Below are 16,937 nucleotides of genomic sequence, written 5' to 3' on the forward strand. Positions count from 1 at the left end.
CAGGCCATCCTTCTGAGGTACCACTGCTTACAGTCACCAGGCTTTCCTTCTGAGATACCTTTGGGTACAGTCACCAGGCGTTCCTTCAGAGGTACCTCTGGGTACAGTCAAAGGCCTTCCTTCTCAGGTACCTCTGGGTACAGTCACCCGGCCTTCTTTCTCAGTTCCCTCTGGGTACAGTCACCAGGCCTTTCTTCCGAGGTCCCTTTGGGTACAGTCACCAGGCCTTTCTTAGGAGGTACCTCCGGGTACAGTCACCCGGGATTATTTCTGAGGTCCCTCTAGGTACAGTCACCAGGCTTTTCTTCCGATCTACCTCTGGGTACAGTCACCAGACCTTCCCTCTGAGGTACCTTTGGATACAGTCACCAGCCCTTGTTTCCGAGGTAAGTCTGTGTACCCTCACCAGGCCTTTCTTACGAGGTACCTCCGGGTACAGTCACCAGGCTTTCCTTCTGAGGTACCTATGGGTAGAGTCAACAGGCCTTCCTTCAGAGGTATCTCTGGGTACAGTCACACGGCCTTCTTTCTGAGGTCCCTCTGGGAACAGTCTCTAGGCCTTTCTTCTGAGGTACCTCTGGGTACAGTCACCAGGCATTCCTTCAGAGTTAGCTCTGGGTACAGTGACCAGGCCTTCCTTCCGAGGTACCTCTGGGTACAGTCATCATGCCTTCCTTCTGAGGTACCACTGGGTACAGTCACGAGGTTTTTCTTCTGGGGTACCTCTGAGTACAGTCACCAGGCCTTTCTTCGGAGGTACGTCTGGGTAGTCACCAGGCCTTCCTTCCAAGGTACCTCTGGGTACAGTAACCAGGCCTTCCTTCCGTGGTGCCTCTGTGTACAGTCACGGGGCCTTTCTTCCGAGGTACCTTTGGGTACAGTCTCTGGACCTTCCTTCCGAGGTACCTCTGGGTAGTGTCATCAGGCATTTCTTCCCAGGTATCTCTGGGCACAGTCACCAGGCCTTCCTTCCGAGGTACATCTGGGTACAGTAACCAGGCATTCCTTCTAAGGTATCCCTGGGTAAAGTCCCCAGGCCTTCCTTTCGAGGTACCTCTGAATACAGTCACCAGGACTTTCTTCCGAAGTGCGTCTGGGTACAGTCACCAGGCCTTCCTTCCGAGGTACCTCTGGGTACAATCACCGGGCCTTCCTTTCCAGGTACCTCTCGGTACAGTCACCTGGCCTTCCTTCCGAGGTACCTCTGGGTAGAGTCAGCAGGCCTTCCTTCCGAGGTACCTCTGAGTACAGTCATCCGGCCTTTATTAAGGGGTACGTTTGGGTAGAGTCATCAGGCTTTCCTTCTGAGGAACTTCTCGTTACAGTCAACAGGCCTTCCTCCCGAGGTAACTCTGGTTACAGTCACCAGGCTTTCCGTGGGAATTACCCTGGGTACACTCACCACGCCTTTCCTACGACTTACCTCTTGGTACAGTCACCAGGCCTTGCTTCTGAGGTACCTCTGGGTACAGTCACCAGGCCTTTCTTACGAGGTACCTCTGGGTACAGTCACCAGGCATTCCTTCAGAATTAGCTCTGGGTACAGTGACCAGGCCTTCCTTCCGAGGTACCTCTGGGTACAGTCACCAGGCCTTCCTTCTCAGGTACCTCTGGGTACAGTCACGAGGTATTTCTTCTGAGGTACCTCTGAGTACAGTCACCAGGACTTCCTTTCCAGGTACCTCTGGGTACAGTCAGCAGGGCTTCTTTCCGAGGTACCTCTGGGTAGTGTCATCAGGCATTTCTTCCCAGGTACCTCTGGGTACAGTCACCAGGCCTTCCTTCCGAGGTACCTCTGACTACAGTCACCAGGCCTTTCTTCCGAGGTACGTCTGGGTAGAGTCTCCAGGCCTTCCTTCCGAAGTACCTGTTGGTACTGTCATCAGGACTACTTTCCGAGGTACCTCTGGGTACACTCACCAGGCCGTTTTGCGAGGTACCTCTGGTTACAGTCTCCAGTCGTTCCTTCTGAGGTACCTCTGGGTACAGTCACCAGGCGTTCCTTCAGAGGTACCTCTGGGTACAGTGAAAGGCCTTCCTTCTGAGGTACCTCTGGGTACAGTCACCCTGCCTTTTTTCTCAGTTCCCTCTGGGTACAGTCAGCAGGCCTTTCTTCCGAGGTCCCTCTGGGTACAGTCAACGGCCTTCCTTCTGAGGTACCTCTGGGTACAGCACCCGGGCTTATTTCTGAGGTCCCTCTGGGTACAGTCACCAGGCCTTTCTTAGGAGATACCTCTGGGTACAGTCACCGCCCTTCCTTCTGAGGTACCTCTGGGTACAGTCACCCGGGATTATTTCTGAGGTCCCTCTAGGTACAGTCACCACGCTTTTCTTCCGATCTACCTCTGGGTACAGTCACCAGACCTTCCCTCTGAGGTACCTTTGGATACAGTCACCAGCCCTTGTTTCCGAGGTAAGTCTGTGTACCCTCACCAGACCTTTCTTACGACGTACCTGCGGGTACAGTCACCAGGCTTTCCTTCTGAGTACGTACGGGTAGAGTCAACAGGCCTTCCTTCAGAGGTATCTCTGGGTACAGTCACACGGCCTTCTTTCTGAGGTCCCTCTGGGAACAGTCTCTAGGCCTTTCTTCTGAGGTACCTCTGGGTACAGTCACCAGGCCTTTCTCACGAAGTAACTCTGGGTACAGTCACCAGGCATTCCTTCAGAGTTAGCTCTGGGTACAGTGACCAGGCCTTCCTTCCGAGGTACCTCTGAGTACAGTCATCATGCCTTCCTTCTGAGGTACCACTGGGTACAGTCACGAGGTTTTTCTTCTGGGGTACCTCTGAGTACAGTCACCAGGCCTTTCTTCGGAGGTACGTCTGGGTAGTCACCAGGCCTTCCTTCCAAGGTACCTCTGGGTAGAGTCACCAGACCTTCCTTCCGAGGTACCTCTGGGTACACTCACCAGGCCTTTTTTCCACGGTACCTCTGAGTACAGTCACCAGGCATTCCTTCTGAGGTACCTCTGGGTACAGTCACCAGGTCTTGCTTCTGAGATACCTCTGGGTACAGTCACCGGGCCTTTCTTCCGAGGTACCTTTGGGTACAGTCTCTGGACCTTCCTTCCGAGGTACCTCTGGGTAAAGTCACTATGCCCTCCTTCCGAGATACCTCTGGGTACAGTCACCAGTCCTTCCTTCGGAGGTACCTCTGGGTATAGTCACCAGGCCATCCTTCCGAGGTACCTCTGGGTACACTCACCAGGCCTTTTTTCCGCGGTACCTCTGAGTACAGTCACCAGGCATTCCTTCTCAGGTACCTCTGGGTACAGTCACCAGGCCTTCCTTCTGAGATACCCCTGGGTACAGTCACCAGGCCTTCCTTCTGCGGTACCTCCGAGTACTGTCACCAGTCCTTCCTTCCCAGGTACTTCTAAGTACCGTCACCAAGCATTTCTTTCGAGGTACCTCTGGGTACGGTCACCAGGCCTTCCTTCCGAGGCACTTCTGAGTTAAGCCACCAGGCTTTCCTTCCGAAGTACCTCTGGGTACAATCACCAGGCGCTCCTTCTGAGTTAGCTCTGGGTACAGTCACTAGGCCTTCCTTCCGATGTACCACTGGGTACAGTCACCAGGCCTTTCTTCCGAGGTGCTTCTGTGTACAGTCGCCAGGCCTTCCTTCCCAGGTACCCCTGGGTACAGTCACCAGGCCTTCCTTCCGAGGTACCTCTGACTACAGTCACCAGGCCTTTCTTCCGAGGTACGTCTGGGTACAGTCTCCAGGCCTTCCTTCCGAAGTACCTGTGGGTACAGTCATCAGGACTAGTTTCCGAGGTACCTCTGGATACACTCACCAGGCCGTTCTTAAGAGGTACCTCTGGTTACAGTCTCCAGTCGTTCCTTCTGAGGTACCTATGGGTACAATCACCAGGCGTTCCTTCAGGGGTACCTCTGGGTACAGTCAAAGGCCTTCCTTCTGAGGTCCCTCTGGGTACAGTCACTCTGCCTTCTTTCTCAGTTCCCTCTGGGTACAGTCAGCAGGCCTTTCTTCCGAGGTCCCTCTGGGTACAGTCAACGGCCTTCCTTCTGAGGTACCTCTGGGTACAGCACCCGGGCTTATTTCTGAGGTCCCTCTGGGTACAGTCACCAGGCCTTTCTTAGGAGATACCTCTGGGTACAGTCACCGCCCTTCCTTCTGAGGTACCTCTGGGTACAGTCACCCGGGATTATTTCTGAGGTCCCTCTAGGTACAGTCACCACGCTTTTCTTCCCTTCTACCTCTGGGTACAGTCACCAGACCTTCCCTCTGAGGTACCTTTGGATACAGTCACCAGCCCTTGTTTCCGAGGTAAGTCTGTGTACCCTCACCAGACCTTTCTTACGACGTACCTGCGGGTACAGTCACCAGGCTTTCCTTCTGAGGTACCTATGGGTAGAGTCAACAGGCCTTCCTTCAGAGGTATCTCTGGGTACAGTCACACGGCCTTCTTTCTGAGGTCCCTCTGGGAACAGTCTCTAGGCCTTTCTTCTGAGGTACCTCTGGGTACAGTCACCAGGCCTTTCTCACGAGGTACCTCTGGGTACAGTCACCAGGCATTCCTTCAGAGTTAGCTCTGGGTACAGTGACCAGGCCTTCCTTCCGAGGTACCTCTGGGTACAGTCATCATGCCTTCCTTCTGAGGTACCACTGGGTACAGTCACGAGGTTTTTCTTCTGGGGTACCTCTGAGTACAGTCACCAGGCCTTTCTTCGGAGGTACGTCTGGGTAGTCACCAGGCCTTCCTTCCAAGGTACCTCTGGGTAGAGTCACCAGGCCTTCCTTCCGTGGTGCCTCTGTGTACAGTCACGGGGTCTTTCTTCCGAGGTACCTTTGGGTACAGTCTCTGGACCTTCCTTCCGAGGTACCTCTGGGTAAAGTCACTATGCCCTCCCTCCGAGATACCTCTGGGTACAGTCACCAGTCTTTCCTTCGGAGGTACCTCTGGGTATAGTCCCCAGGCCATCCTTCCGAGGTACCTCTGGGTACACTCACCAGGCCTTTTTTCCGCGGTACCTCTGAGTACAGTTACCAGGCATTCCTTCTGAGGTACCTCTGGGTACACTCACCAGGCCTTCCTTACGAGTTACCTCTGGGTACAGTCACCAGGCCTTCCTTCTGAGATACCCCTGGGTACAGTCACCAGGCCTTCCTTCTGCGGTACCTCCGAGTACTGTCACCAGGCCTTCCTTCCCAGGTACTTCTAAGTACCGTCACCAAGCATTTCTTTCGAGATACCTCTGGGTACGGTCACCAGGCCTTCCTGCCGAGGCACTTCTGAGTTAAGCCACCAGGCTTTCCTTCCGAAGTACCTCTGGGTACAATCACCAGGCGCTCCTTCTGAGTTAGCTCTGGGTACAGTCACTAGGCCTTCCTTCCGAGGTACCACTGGGTACAGTCACCAGGCCTTTCTTCCGAGGTGCTTCTGTGTACAGTCGCCAGGCCTTCCTTCCCAGGTACCCCTGGGTACAGTCACCAGGCCTTCCTTCCGAGGTACCTCTGACTACAGTCACCAGGCCTTTCTTCCGAGGTACGTCTGGGTACAGTCTCCAGGCCTTCCTTCCGAAGTACCTGTGGGTACAGTCATCAGGACTAGTTTCCGAGGTACCTCTGGATACACTCACCAGGCCGTTCTTAAGAGGTACCTCTGGTTACAGTCTCCAGTCGTTCCTTCTGAGGTACCTATGGGTACAATCACCAGGCGTTCCTTCAGGGGTACCTCTGGGTACAGTCAAAGGCCTTCCTTCTGAGGTCCTTCTGGGTACAGTCACTCTGCCTTCTTTCTCTGTTCCCTCTGGGTACAGTCAGCAGGCCTTTCTTCCGAGGTCCCTCTGGGTACAGTCAACGGCCTTCCTTCTGAGGTACCTCTGGGTACAGCACCCGGGCTTGTTTCTGAGGTCCCTCTGGGTACAGTCACCAGGCCTTCCTTCCGAGGTACCTCTAGGTACAATCACCAGGCCTTCCTTCTGAGGTACCTCTGGGTACAGTCACGAGGTCTTTCTTCTGAGTTAGCTCTGGGTACAGTCACCAGGCCTTTCTTCCGAGGTACTTCTGTGTACAGTCACCAGGCCTTCCTTTCGGAGGTATCTCTAGGAACAATCACCAGGCCTTCCTTCTGAGGTACCTCTGGGTACAGTCACCAGGGATTCCTCCCGAGGTACCTCTGTTTAGAGTCACCAGGCATTTCTTCCGAGTTACCTCTGGGTACAGTCACCAGGCCTTCCTTCGGAGGTAACTCTGGCTACAGTCAGCAGGCCTTCCTTCCGAGGTACCTCTGGTTACAGTCACCAGGCTTTCCTTGGGAGTTACCCTGGGTACAGTCACCACCCCTTTCTTCCGAGTTATCTCTAGGTACAGTCACCAGGCCTTCCTTCCGACGTACCTCTGGGTACAGTCACCAGGCCTTCCTTCCGAGGTACCTCTGAGTAGAGTCACCCGGCCTTTCTGAAGGGGTACGTCTGGGTAGAGTCATCAGGCCTTCCTTCTGAGGTACTTCTCGGAACAGTCAGCAGGCCTTTCTTCCGAGGTACCTCTGGCTGCAGTCACCTGGCTTTCCTTGGGAGATACCCTGGGTACAGTCACCACGCCTCTTTCGGAGTTACCTCTAGGTACAGTCACCAGGCCTTCCTTCCGAGGTACCCCTGGGTACAGTCACCAGGCCTTCCTTCTCAGGTACGTCTGGGTACAGTCACGAGGTATTTCTTCTGAGGTACCTCTGAGGACAGTCACCAGGCCTTCCTTTCCAGGTACCTCTGGGTACAGTCAGCAGGGCTTCCTTCCGAGGTACCTCTGGGTAGTGTCATCAGGCATTTCTTCCCAGGTATCTCTGGGTACAGTCACCAGGCCTTCCTTCCGAGGTACATCTGGGTACAGTAACCAGGCATTCCTTCTAAGGTATCCCTGGGTAAAGTCCCCAGGCCTTCCTTTCGAGGTACCTCTGAATACAGTCACCAGGACTTTCTTCCGAAGTGCGTCTGGGTACAGTCACCAGGCCTTCCTTCCGAGGTACCTCTGGGTACAATCACCGGGCCTTCCTTTCCAGGTACCTCTGGGTACAGTCACCTGGCCTTCCTTCCGAGGTCCCTCTGGGTAGAGTCAGCAGGCCTTCCTTCCGAGGTACCTCTGAGTACAGTCATCCGGCCTTTATTAAGGGGTACGTTTGGGTAGAGTCAGCAGGCTTTCCTTCTGAGGAACTTCTCGTTACAGTCACCAGGCCTTCCTCCCGAGGTAACTCTGGTTACAGTCACCAGGCTTTCCGTGGGAATTACCCTGGGTACACTCACCACGCCTTTCCTACGACTTACCTCTTGGTACAGTCACCAGGCCTTGCTTCTGAGGTACCTCTGGGTACAGTCACCAGGCCTTTCTTACGAGGTACCTCTGGGTACAGTCACCAGGCATTCCTTCAGAATTAGCTCTGGGTACAGTGACCAGGCCTTCCTTCCGAGGTACCTCTGGGTACAGTCACCAGGCCTTCCTTCTCAGGTACCTCTGGGTACAGTCACGAGGTATTTCTTCTGAGGTACCTCTGAGTACAGTCACCAGGACTTCCTTTCCAGGTACCTCTGGGTACAGTCAGCAGGGCTTCTTTCCGAGGTACCTCTGGGTAGTGTCATCAGGCATTTCTTCCCAGGTACCTCTGGGTACAGTCACCAGGCCTTCCTTCCGAGGTACCTCTGACTACAGTCACCAGGCCTTTCTTCCGAGGTACGTCTGGGTAGAGTCTCCAGGCCTTCCTTCCGAAGTACCTGTTGGTACTGTCATCAGGACTACTTTCCGAGGTACCTCTGGGTACACTCACCAGGCCGTTTTGCGAGGTACCTCTGGTTACAGTCTCCAGTCGTTCCTTCTGAGGTACCTCTGGGTACAGTCACCAGGCGTTCCTTCAGAGGTACCTCTGGGTACAGTGAAAGGCCTTCCTTCTGAGGTACCTCTGGGTACAGTCACCCTGCCTTTTTTCTCAGTTCCCTCTGGGTACAGTCAGCAGGCCTTTCTTCCGAGGTCCCTCTGGGTACAGTCAATGGCCTTCCTTCTGAGGTACCTCTGGGTACAGCACCCGGGCTTATTTCTGAGGTCCCTCTGGGTACAGTCACCAGGCCTTTCTTAGGAGGTACCTCTGGGTACAGTCACCGCCCTTCCTTCTGAGGTACCTCTGGGTACAGTCACCCGGGATTATTTCTGAGGTCCCTCTAGGTACAGTCACCACGCTTTTCTTCCGATCTACCTCTGGGTACAGTCACCAGACCTTCCCTCTGAGGTACCTTTGGATACAGTCACCAGCCCTTGTTTCCGAGGTAAGTCTGTGTACCCTCACCAGACCTTTCTTACGACGTACCTGCGGGTACAGTCACCAGGCTTTCCTTCTGAGTACGTACGGGTAGAGTCAACAGGCCTTCCTTCAGAGGTATCTCTGGGTACAGTCACACGGCCTTCTTTCTGAGGTCCCTCTGGGAACAGTCTCTAGGCCTTTCTTCTGAGGTACCTCTGGGTACAGTCACCAGGCCTTTCTCACGAAGTAACTCTGGGTACAGTCACCAGGCATTCCTTCAGAGTTAGCTCTGGGTACAGTGACCAGGCCTTCCTTCCGAGGTACCTCTGAGTACAGTCATCATGCCTTCCTTCTGAGGTACCACTGGGTACAGTCACGAGGTTTTTCTTCTGGGGTACCTCTGAGTACAGTCACCAGGCCTTTCTTCGGAGGTACGTCTGGGTAGTCACCAGGCCTTCCTTCCAAGGTACCTCTGGGTAGAGTCACCAGACCTTCCTTCCGAGGTACCTCTGGGTACACTCACCAGGCCTTTTTTCCACGGTACCTCTGAGTACAGTCACCAGGCATTCCTTCTGAGGTACCTCTGGGTACAGTCACCAGGTCTTGCTTCTGAGATACCTCTGGGTACAGTCACCGGGCCTTTCTTCCGAGGTACCTTTGGGTACAGTCTCTGGACCTTCCTTCCGAGGTACCTCTGGGTAAAGTCACTATGCCCTCCTTCCGAGATACCTCTGGGTACAGTCACCAGTCCTTCCTTCGGAGGTACCTCTGGGTATAGTCACCAGGCCATCCTTCCGAGGTACCTCTGGGTACACTCACCAGGCCTTTTTTCCGCGGTACCTCTGAGTACAGTCACCAGGCATTCCTTCTCAGGTACCTCTGGGTACAGTCACCAGGCCTTCCTTCTGAGATACCCCTGGGTACAGTCACCAGGCCTTCCTTCTGCGGTACCTCCGAGTACTGTCACCAGTCCTTCCTTCCCAGGTACTTCTAAGTACCGTCACCAAGCATTTCTTTCGAGGTACCTCTGGGTACGGTCACCAGGCCTTCCTTCCGAGGCACTTCTGAGTTAAGCCACCAGGCTTTCCTTCCGAAGTACCTCTGGGTACAATCACCAGGCGCTCCTTCTGAGTTAGCTCTGGGTACAGTCACTAGGCCTTCCTTCCGATGTACCACTGGGTACAGTCACCAGGCCTTTCTTCCGAGGTGCTTCTGTGTACAGTCGCCAGGCCTTCCTTCCCAGGTACCCCTGGGTACAGTCACCAGGCCTTCCTTCCGAGGTACCTCTGACTACAGTCACCAGGCCTTTCTTCCGAGGTACGTCTGGGTACAGTCTCCAGGCCTTCCTTCCGAAGTACCTGTGGGTACAGTCATCAGGACTAGTTTCCGAGGTACCTCTGGATACACTCACCAGGCCGTTCTTAAGAGGTACCTCTGGTTACAGTCTCCAGTCGTTCCTTCTGAGGTACCTATGGGTACAATCACCAGGCGTTCCTTCAGGGGTACCTCTGGGTACAGTCAAAGGCCTTCCTTCTGAGGTCCCTCTGGGTACAGTCACTCTGCCTTCTTTCTCAGTTCCCTCTGGGTACAGTCAGCAGGCCTTTCTTCCGAGGTCCCTCTGGGCACAGTCAACGGCCTTCCTTCTGAGGTACCTCTGGGTACAGCACCCGGGCTTATTTCTGAGGTCCCTCTGGGTACAGTCACCAGGCCTTTCTTAGGAGATACCTCTGGGTACAGTCACCGCCCTTCCTTCTGAGGTACCTCTGGGTACAGTCACCCGGGATTATTTCTGAGGTCCCTCTAGGTACAGTCACCACGCTTTTCTTCCCTTCTACCTCTGGGTACAGTCACCAGACCTTCCCTCTGAGGTACCTTTGGATACAGTCACCAGCCCTTGTTTCCGAGGTAAGTCTGTGTACCCTCACCAGACCTTTCTTACGACGTACCTGCGGGTACAGTCACCAGGCTTTCCTTCTGAGGTACCTATGGGTAGAGTCAACAGGCCTTCCTTCAGAGGTATCTCTGGGTACAGTCACACGGCCTTCTTTCTGAGGTCCCTCTGGGAACAGTCTCTAGGCCTTTCTTCTGAGGTACCTCTGGGTACAGTCACCAGGCCTTTCTCACGAGGTACCTCTGGGTACAGTCACCAGGCATTCCTTCAGAGTTAGCTCTGGGTACAGTGACCAGGCCTTCCTTCCGAGGTACCTCTGGGTACAGTCATCATGCCTTCCTTCTGAGGTACCACTGGGTACAGTCACGAGGTTTTTCTTCTGGGGTACCTCTGAGTACAGTCACCAGGCCTTTCTTCGGAGGTACGTCTGGGTAGTCACCAGGCCTTCCTTCCAAGGTACCTCTGGGTAGAGTCACCAGGCCTTCCTTCCGTGGTGCCTCTGTGTACAGTCACGGGGTCTTTCTTCCGAGGTACCTTTGGGTACAGTCTCTGGACCTTCCTTCCGAGGTACCTCTGGGTAAAGTCACTATGCCCTCCCTCCGAGATACCTCTGGGTACAGTCACCAGTCTTTCCTTCGGAGGTACCTCTGGGTATAGTCCCCAGGCCATCCTTCCGAGGTACCTCTGGGTACACTCACCAGGCCTTTTTTCCGCGGTACCTCTGAGTACAGTTACCAGGCATTCCTTCTGAGGTACCTCTGGGTACACTCACCAGGCCTTCCTTACGAGTTACCTCTGGGTACAGTCACCAGGCCTTCCTTCTGAGATACCCCTGGGTACAGTCACCAGGCCTTCCTTCTGCGGTACCTCCGAGTACTGTCACCAGGCCTTCCTTCCCAGGTACTTCTAAGTACCGTCACCAAGCATTTCTTTCGAGATACCTCTGGGTACGGTCACCAGGCCTTCCTGCCGAGGCACTTCTGAGTTAAGCCACCAGGCTTTCCTTCCGAAGTACCTCTGGGTACAATCACCAGGCGCTCCTTCTGAGTTAGCTCTGGGTACAGTCACTAGGCCTTCCTTCCGAGGTACCACTGGGTACAGTCACCAGGCCTTTCTTCCGAGGTGCTTCTGTGTACAGTCGCCAGGCCTTCCTTCCCAGGTACCCCTGGGTACAGTCACCAGGCCTTCCTTCCGAGGTACCTCTGACTACAGTCACCAGGCCTTTCTTCCGAGGTACGTCTGGGTACAGTCTCCAGGCCTTCCTTCCGAAGTACCTGTGGGTACAGTCATCAGGACTAGTTTCCGAGGTACCTCTGGATACACTCACCAGGCCGTTCTTAAGAGGTACCTCTGGTTACAGTCTCCAGTCGTTCCTTCTGAGGTACCTATGGGTACAATCACCAGGCGTTCCTTCAGGGGTACCTCTGGGTACAGTCAAAGGCCTTCCTTCTGAGGTCCTTCTGGGTACAGTCACTCTGCCTTCTTTCTCTGTTCCCTCTGGGTACAGTCAGCAGGCCTTTCTTCCGAGGTCCCTCTGGGTACAGTCAACGGCCTTCCTTCTGAGGTACCTCTGGGTACAGCACCCGGGCTTGTTTCTGAGGTCCCTCTGGGTACAGTCACCAGGCCTTCCTTCCGAGGTACCTCTAGGTACAATCACCAGGCCTTCCTTCTGAGGTACCTCTGGGTACAGTCACGAGGTCTTTCTTCTGAGTTAGCTCTGGGTACAGTCACCAGGCCTTTCTTCCGAGGTACTTCTGTGTACAGTCACCAGGCCTTCCTTTCGGAGGTATCTCTAGGAACAATCACCAGGCCTTCCTTCTGAGGTACCTCTGGGTACAGTCACCAGGGATTCCTTCCGAGGTACCTCTGTTTAGAGTCACCAGGCATTTCTTCCGAGTTACCTCTGGGTACAGTCACCAGGCCTTCCTTCGGAGGTAACTCTGGCTACAGTCAGCAGGCCTTCCTTCCGAGGTACCTCTGGTTACAGTCACCAGGCTTTCCTTGGGAGTTACCCTGGGTACAGTCACCACCCCTTTCTTCCGAGTTATCTCTAGGTACAGTCACCAGGCCTTCCTTCCGACGTACCTCTGGGTACAGTCACCAGGCCTTCCTTCCGAGGTACCTCTGAGTAGAGTCACCCGGCCTTTCTGAAGGGGTACGTCTGGGTAGAGTCATCAGGCCTTCCTTCTGAGGTACTTCTCGGAACAGTCAGCAGGCCTTTCTTCCGAGGTACCTCTGGCTGCAGTCACCTGGCTTTCCTTGGGAGATACCCTGGGTACAGTCACCACGCCTCTTTCGGAGTTACCTCTAGGTACAGTCACCAGGCCTTCCTTCCGAGGTACCCCTGGGTACAGTCACCAGGCCTTCCTTCTCAGGTACGTCTGGGTACAGTCACGAGGTATTTCTTCTGAGGTACCTCTGAGGACAGTCACCAGGCCTTCCTTTCCAGGTACCTCTGGGTACAGTCAGCAGGGCTTCCTTCTGAGGTACCTCTGGGTAGTGTCATCAGGCATTTCTTCCCAGGTATCTCTGGGTACAGTCACCAGGCCTTCCTTCCGAGGTACATCTGGGTACAGTAACCAGGCATTCCTTCTAAGGTATCCCTGGGTAAAGTCCCCAGGCCTTCCTTTCGAGGTACCTCTGAATACAGTCACCAGGACTTTCTTCCGAAGTGCGTCTGGGTACAGTCACCAGGCCTTCCTTCCGAGGTACCTCTGGGTACAATCACCGGGCCTTCCTTTCCAGGTACCTCTGGGTACAGTCACCTGGCCTTCCTTCCGAGGTCCCTCTGGGTAGAGTCAGCAGGCCTTCCTTCCGACGTACCTCTGAGTACAGTCATCCGGCCTTTATTAAGGGGTACGTTTGGGTAGAGTCAGCAGGCTTTCCTTCTGAGGAACTTCTCGTTACAGTCACCAGGCCTTCCTCCCGAGGTAACTCTGGTTACAGTCACCAGGCTTTCTGTGGGAATTACCGGGGGTACACTCACCACGCCTTTCCTACGAGTTACCTCTTGGTACAGTCACCAGGCCTTGCTTCTGAGTTACCTCTGGGTACAGTCACCAGGCCTTTCTTACGAGGTACCTCTGGGTACAGTCACCAGGCATTCCTTCAGAATTAGCTCTGGGTACAGTGACCAGGCCTTCCTTCCGAGGTACCTCTGGGTACAGTCACCAGGCCTTCCTTCTCAGGTACCTCTGGGTACAGTCACGAGGTATTTCTTCTGAGGTACCTCTGAGTACAGTCACCAGGACTTCCTTTCCAGGTACCTCTGGGTACAGTCAGCAGGGCTTCTTTCCGAGGTACCTCTGGGTAGTGTCATCAGGCATTTCTTCCCAGGTACCTCTGGGTACAGTCACCAGGCCTTCCTTCCGAGGTACCTCTGACTACAGTCACCAGGCCTTTTTTCCGAGGTACGTCTGGGTACAGTCTCCAGGCCTTCCTTCCGAAGTACCTGTTGGTACTGTCATCAGGACTAGTTTCCGAGGTACCTCTGGGTACACTCACCAGGCCGTTTTGCGAGGTACCTCTGGTTACAATCTCCAGTCGTTCCTTCTGAGGTACCTCTGGGTACAGTCACCAGGCGTTCCTTCAGAGGTACCTCTGGGTACAGTGAAAGGCCTTCCTTCTGAGGTACCTCTGGGTACAGTCACCCTGCCTTTTTTCTCAGTTCCCTCTGGGTACAGTCAGCAGGCCTTTCTTCCGAGGTCCCTCTGGGTATAGTCAACGTCCTTCCTTCTGAGGTACCTCTGGGTACAGCACCCGGGCTTATTTCTGAGGTCCCTCTGGGTACAATCACCAGGCCTTTCTTAGGAGATACCTCTGGGTACAGTCACCGCCCTTCCTTCTGAGGTACCTCTGGGTACAGTCACCCGGGATTATTTCTGAGGTCCCTCTAGGTACAGTCACCAGGCTTTTCTTCCGATCTACCTCTGGGTACAGTCACCAGACCTTCCCTCTGAGGTACCTTTGGATACAGTCACCAGCCCTTGTTTCCGAGGTAAGTCTGTGTACCCTCACCAGACCTTTCTTACGACGTACCTGCGGGTACAGTCACCAGGCTTTCCTTCTGAGGTACCTATGGGTAGAGTCAACAGGCCTTCCTTCAGAGGTATCTCTGGGTACAGTCACACGGCCTTCTTTCTGAGGTCCCTCTGGGAACAGTCTCTAGGCCTTTCTTCTGAGGTACCTCTGGGTACAGTCACCAGGCATTCCTTCAGAGTTAGCTCTGGGTACAGTGACCAGGCCTTCCTTCCGAGGTACCTCTGGGTACAGTCATCATGCCTTCCTTCTGAGGTACCACTGGGTACAGTCACGAGGTTTTTCTTCTGGGGTACCTCTGAGTACAGTCACCAGGCCTTTCTTCGGAGGTACGTCTGGGTAGTCACCAGGCCTTCCTTCCAAGGTACCTCTGGGTACAGTCACCAGGCCTTCCTTCCGTGGTGCCTCTGTGTACAGTCACGGGGCCTTTCTTCCGAGGTACCTTTGGGTACAGTCTCTGGACCTTCCTTCCGAGGTACCTCTGGGTAAAATCACTATGCCCTCCCTCCGAGATACCTCTGGGTACAGTCACCAGTCTTTCCTTCGGAGGTACCTCTGGGTATAGTCACCAGGCCATCCTTCCGAGGTACCTCTGGGTACACTCACCAGGCCTTTTTTCCGCGGTACCTCTGAGTACAGTTACCAGGCATTCCTTCTGAGGTACCTCTGGGTACAGTCACCAGGCCTTCCTTACGAGTTACCTCTGGGTACAGTCACCAGGCCTTCCTTCTGAGATACCCCTGGGTACAGTCACCAGGCCTTCCTTCTGCGGTACCTCCGAGTACTTTCACCAGGCCTTCCTTCCCAGGTACTTCTAAGTACCGTCACCAAGCATTTCTTTCGAGGTACCTCTGGGTACGGTCACCAGGCCTTCCTTCCGAGGCACTTCTGAGTTAAGCCACCAGGCTTTCCTTCCCAAGTACCTCTGGGTACAATCACCAGGCGCTCCTTCTGAGTTAGCTCTGGGTACAGTCACTAGGCCTTCCTTCCGAGGTACCACTGGGTACAGTCACCAGGCCTTTCTTCCGAGGTGCTTCTGTGTACAGTCACCAGGCCTTCCTTCCTAGGTACCCCTGGGTACAGTCACCAGGCCTTCCTTCCGAGGTACCTCTGACTACAGTCACCAGGCCTTTCTTCCGAGGTACGTCTGGGTACAGTCTCCAGGCCTTCCTTCCGAAGTACCTCTGGGTACAGTCATCAGGACTAGTTTCCGAGGTACCTCTGGGTACACTCACCAGGCCGTTCTTAAGAGGTACCTCTGGTTACAGTCTCCAGTCGTTCCTTCTGAGGTACCTATGGGTACAATCACCAGGCGTTCCTTCAGGGGTACCTCTGGGTACAGTCAAAGGCCTTCCTTCTGAGGTCCTTCTGGGTACAGTCACTCTGCCTTCTTTCTCTGTTCCCTCTGGGTACAGTCAGCAGGCCTTCCTTCCGAGGTACCTCTGGTTACAGTCACCAGGCTTTCCTTGGGAGTTACCCTGGGTACAGTCACCACCCCTTTCTTCCGAGTTATCTCTAGGTACAGTCACCAGGCCTTCCTTCCGAGATACCTCTGAGTACAGTCACCAGGCCTTCCTTTCGGAGGTATCTCTAGGAACAATCACCAGGCCTTCCTTCTCAGGTACCTCTGGGTACAGTAACCAGGCCTTCCTTCCGTGGCCACTCTTAATACAGTCACCAGGCCTTCCTTCAGAGATACGTCTTGGTATAGTTAACAGGCCTTCCTTCCGAGGTTCTTCTGGGTAGAGTCACCAGGCCTTTCTTCCAAGGTACCTCTGACTACAGTCACCAGGCCTTCCTTCCGAGGTACCTCTGGGAATGGTAACCAGGCCTTCCTTCCGATGTTCCTCTGGGAATAGTCCCCAGGCCTTCCTTCCGAGGTACCTCTGACTACAGTCACCAGGCCTTTCTTCCGAGGTACGTCTAGGTACAGTCTCCAGGCCTTCCTTCCGAAGTACCTGTATGTACAGTCATCAGGACTAGTTTCCGAGGTACCTCTGGGTACACTCACCAGGCCGTTCTTAAGAGGTACCTCTGGTTACAGTCTCCAGTCGTTCCCTCTGAGGTACCTATGGGTACAATCACCAGGCGTTCCTTCAGGGGTACCTCTGGGTACAGTCAAAGGCCTTCCTTCTGAGGTCCCTCTGGGTACAGTCACTCTGCCTTCTTTCTCAGTTCCCTCTGGGTACAGTCAGCAGGCCTTTCTTCCGAGGTCCCTCTGGGTACAGTCAACGGCCTTCCTTCTGAGGTACCTCTGGGTACAGCACCCGGGCTTATTTCTGAGGTCCCTCTGGGTACAGTCACCAGGCCTTCCTTCCGAGGTACCTCTAGGTACAATCACCAGGCCTTCCTTCTGAGGTACCTCTGGGTACAGTCACGAGGTCTTTCTTCTGAGTTAGCTCTGGGTACAGTCACCAGGCCTTTCTTCCGAGGTACTTCTGTGTACAGTCACCAGGCCTTCCTTTCGGAGGTATCTCTAGGAACAATCACCAGGCCTTCCTTCTGAGGTACCTCTGGGTACAGTCACCAGGGATTCCTCCCGAGGTACCTCTGTTTAGAGTCACCAGGCATTTCTTCCGAGTTACCTCTGGGTACAGTCACCAGGCCTTCCTTCGGAGGTAACTCTGGCTACAGTCAGCAGGCCTTCCTTCCGAGGTACCTCTGGTTACAGTCACCAGGCTTTCCTTGGGAGTTACCCTGGGTACAGTCACCACTCCTTTCTTCCGAGTTATCTCTAGGTACAGTCACCAGGCCTTC

Source organism: Loxodonta africana, unplaced genomic scaffold, assembly GCF_030014295.1.
Source record: "Loxodonta africana isolate mLoxAfr1 unplaced genomic scaffold, mLoxAfr1.hap2 scaffold_62, whole genome shotgun sequence".
Lineage (NCBI taxonomy): Eukaryota > Metazoa > Chordata > Mammalia > Proboscidea > Elephantidae > Loxodonta > Loxodonta africana.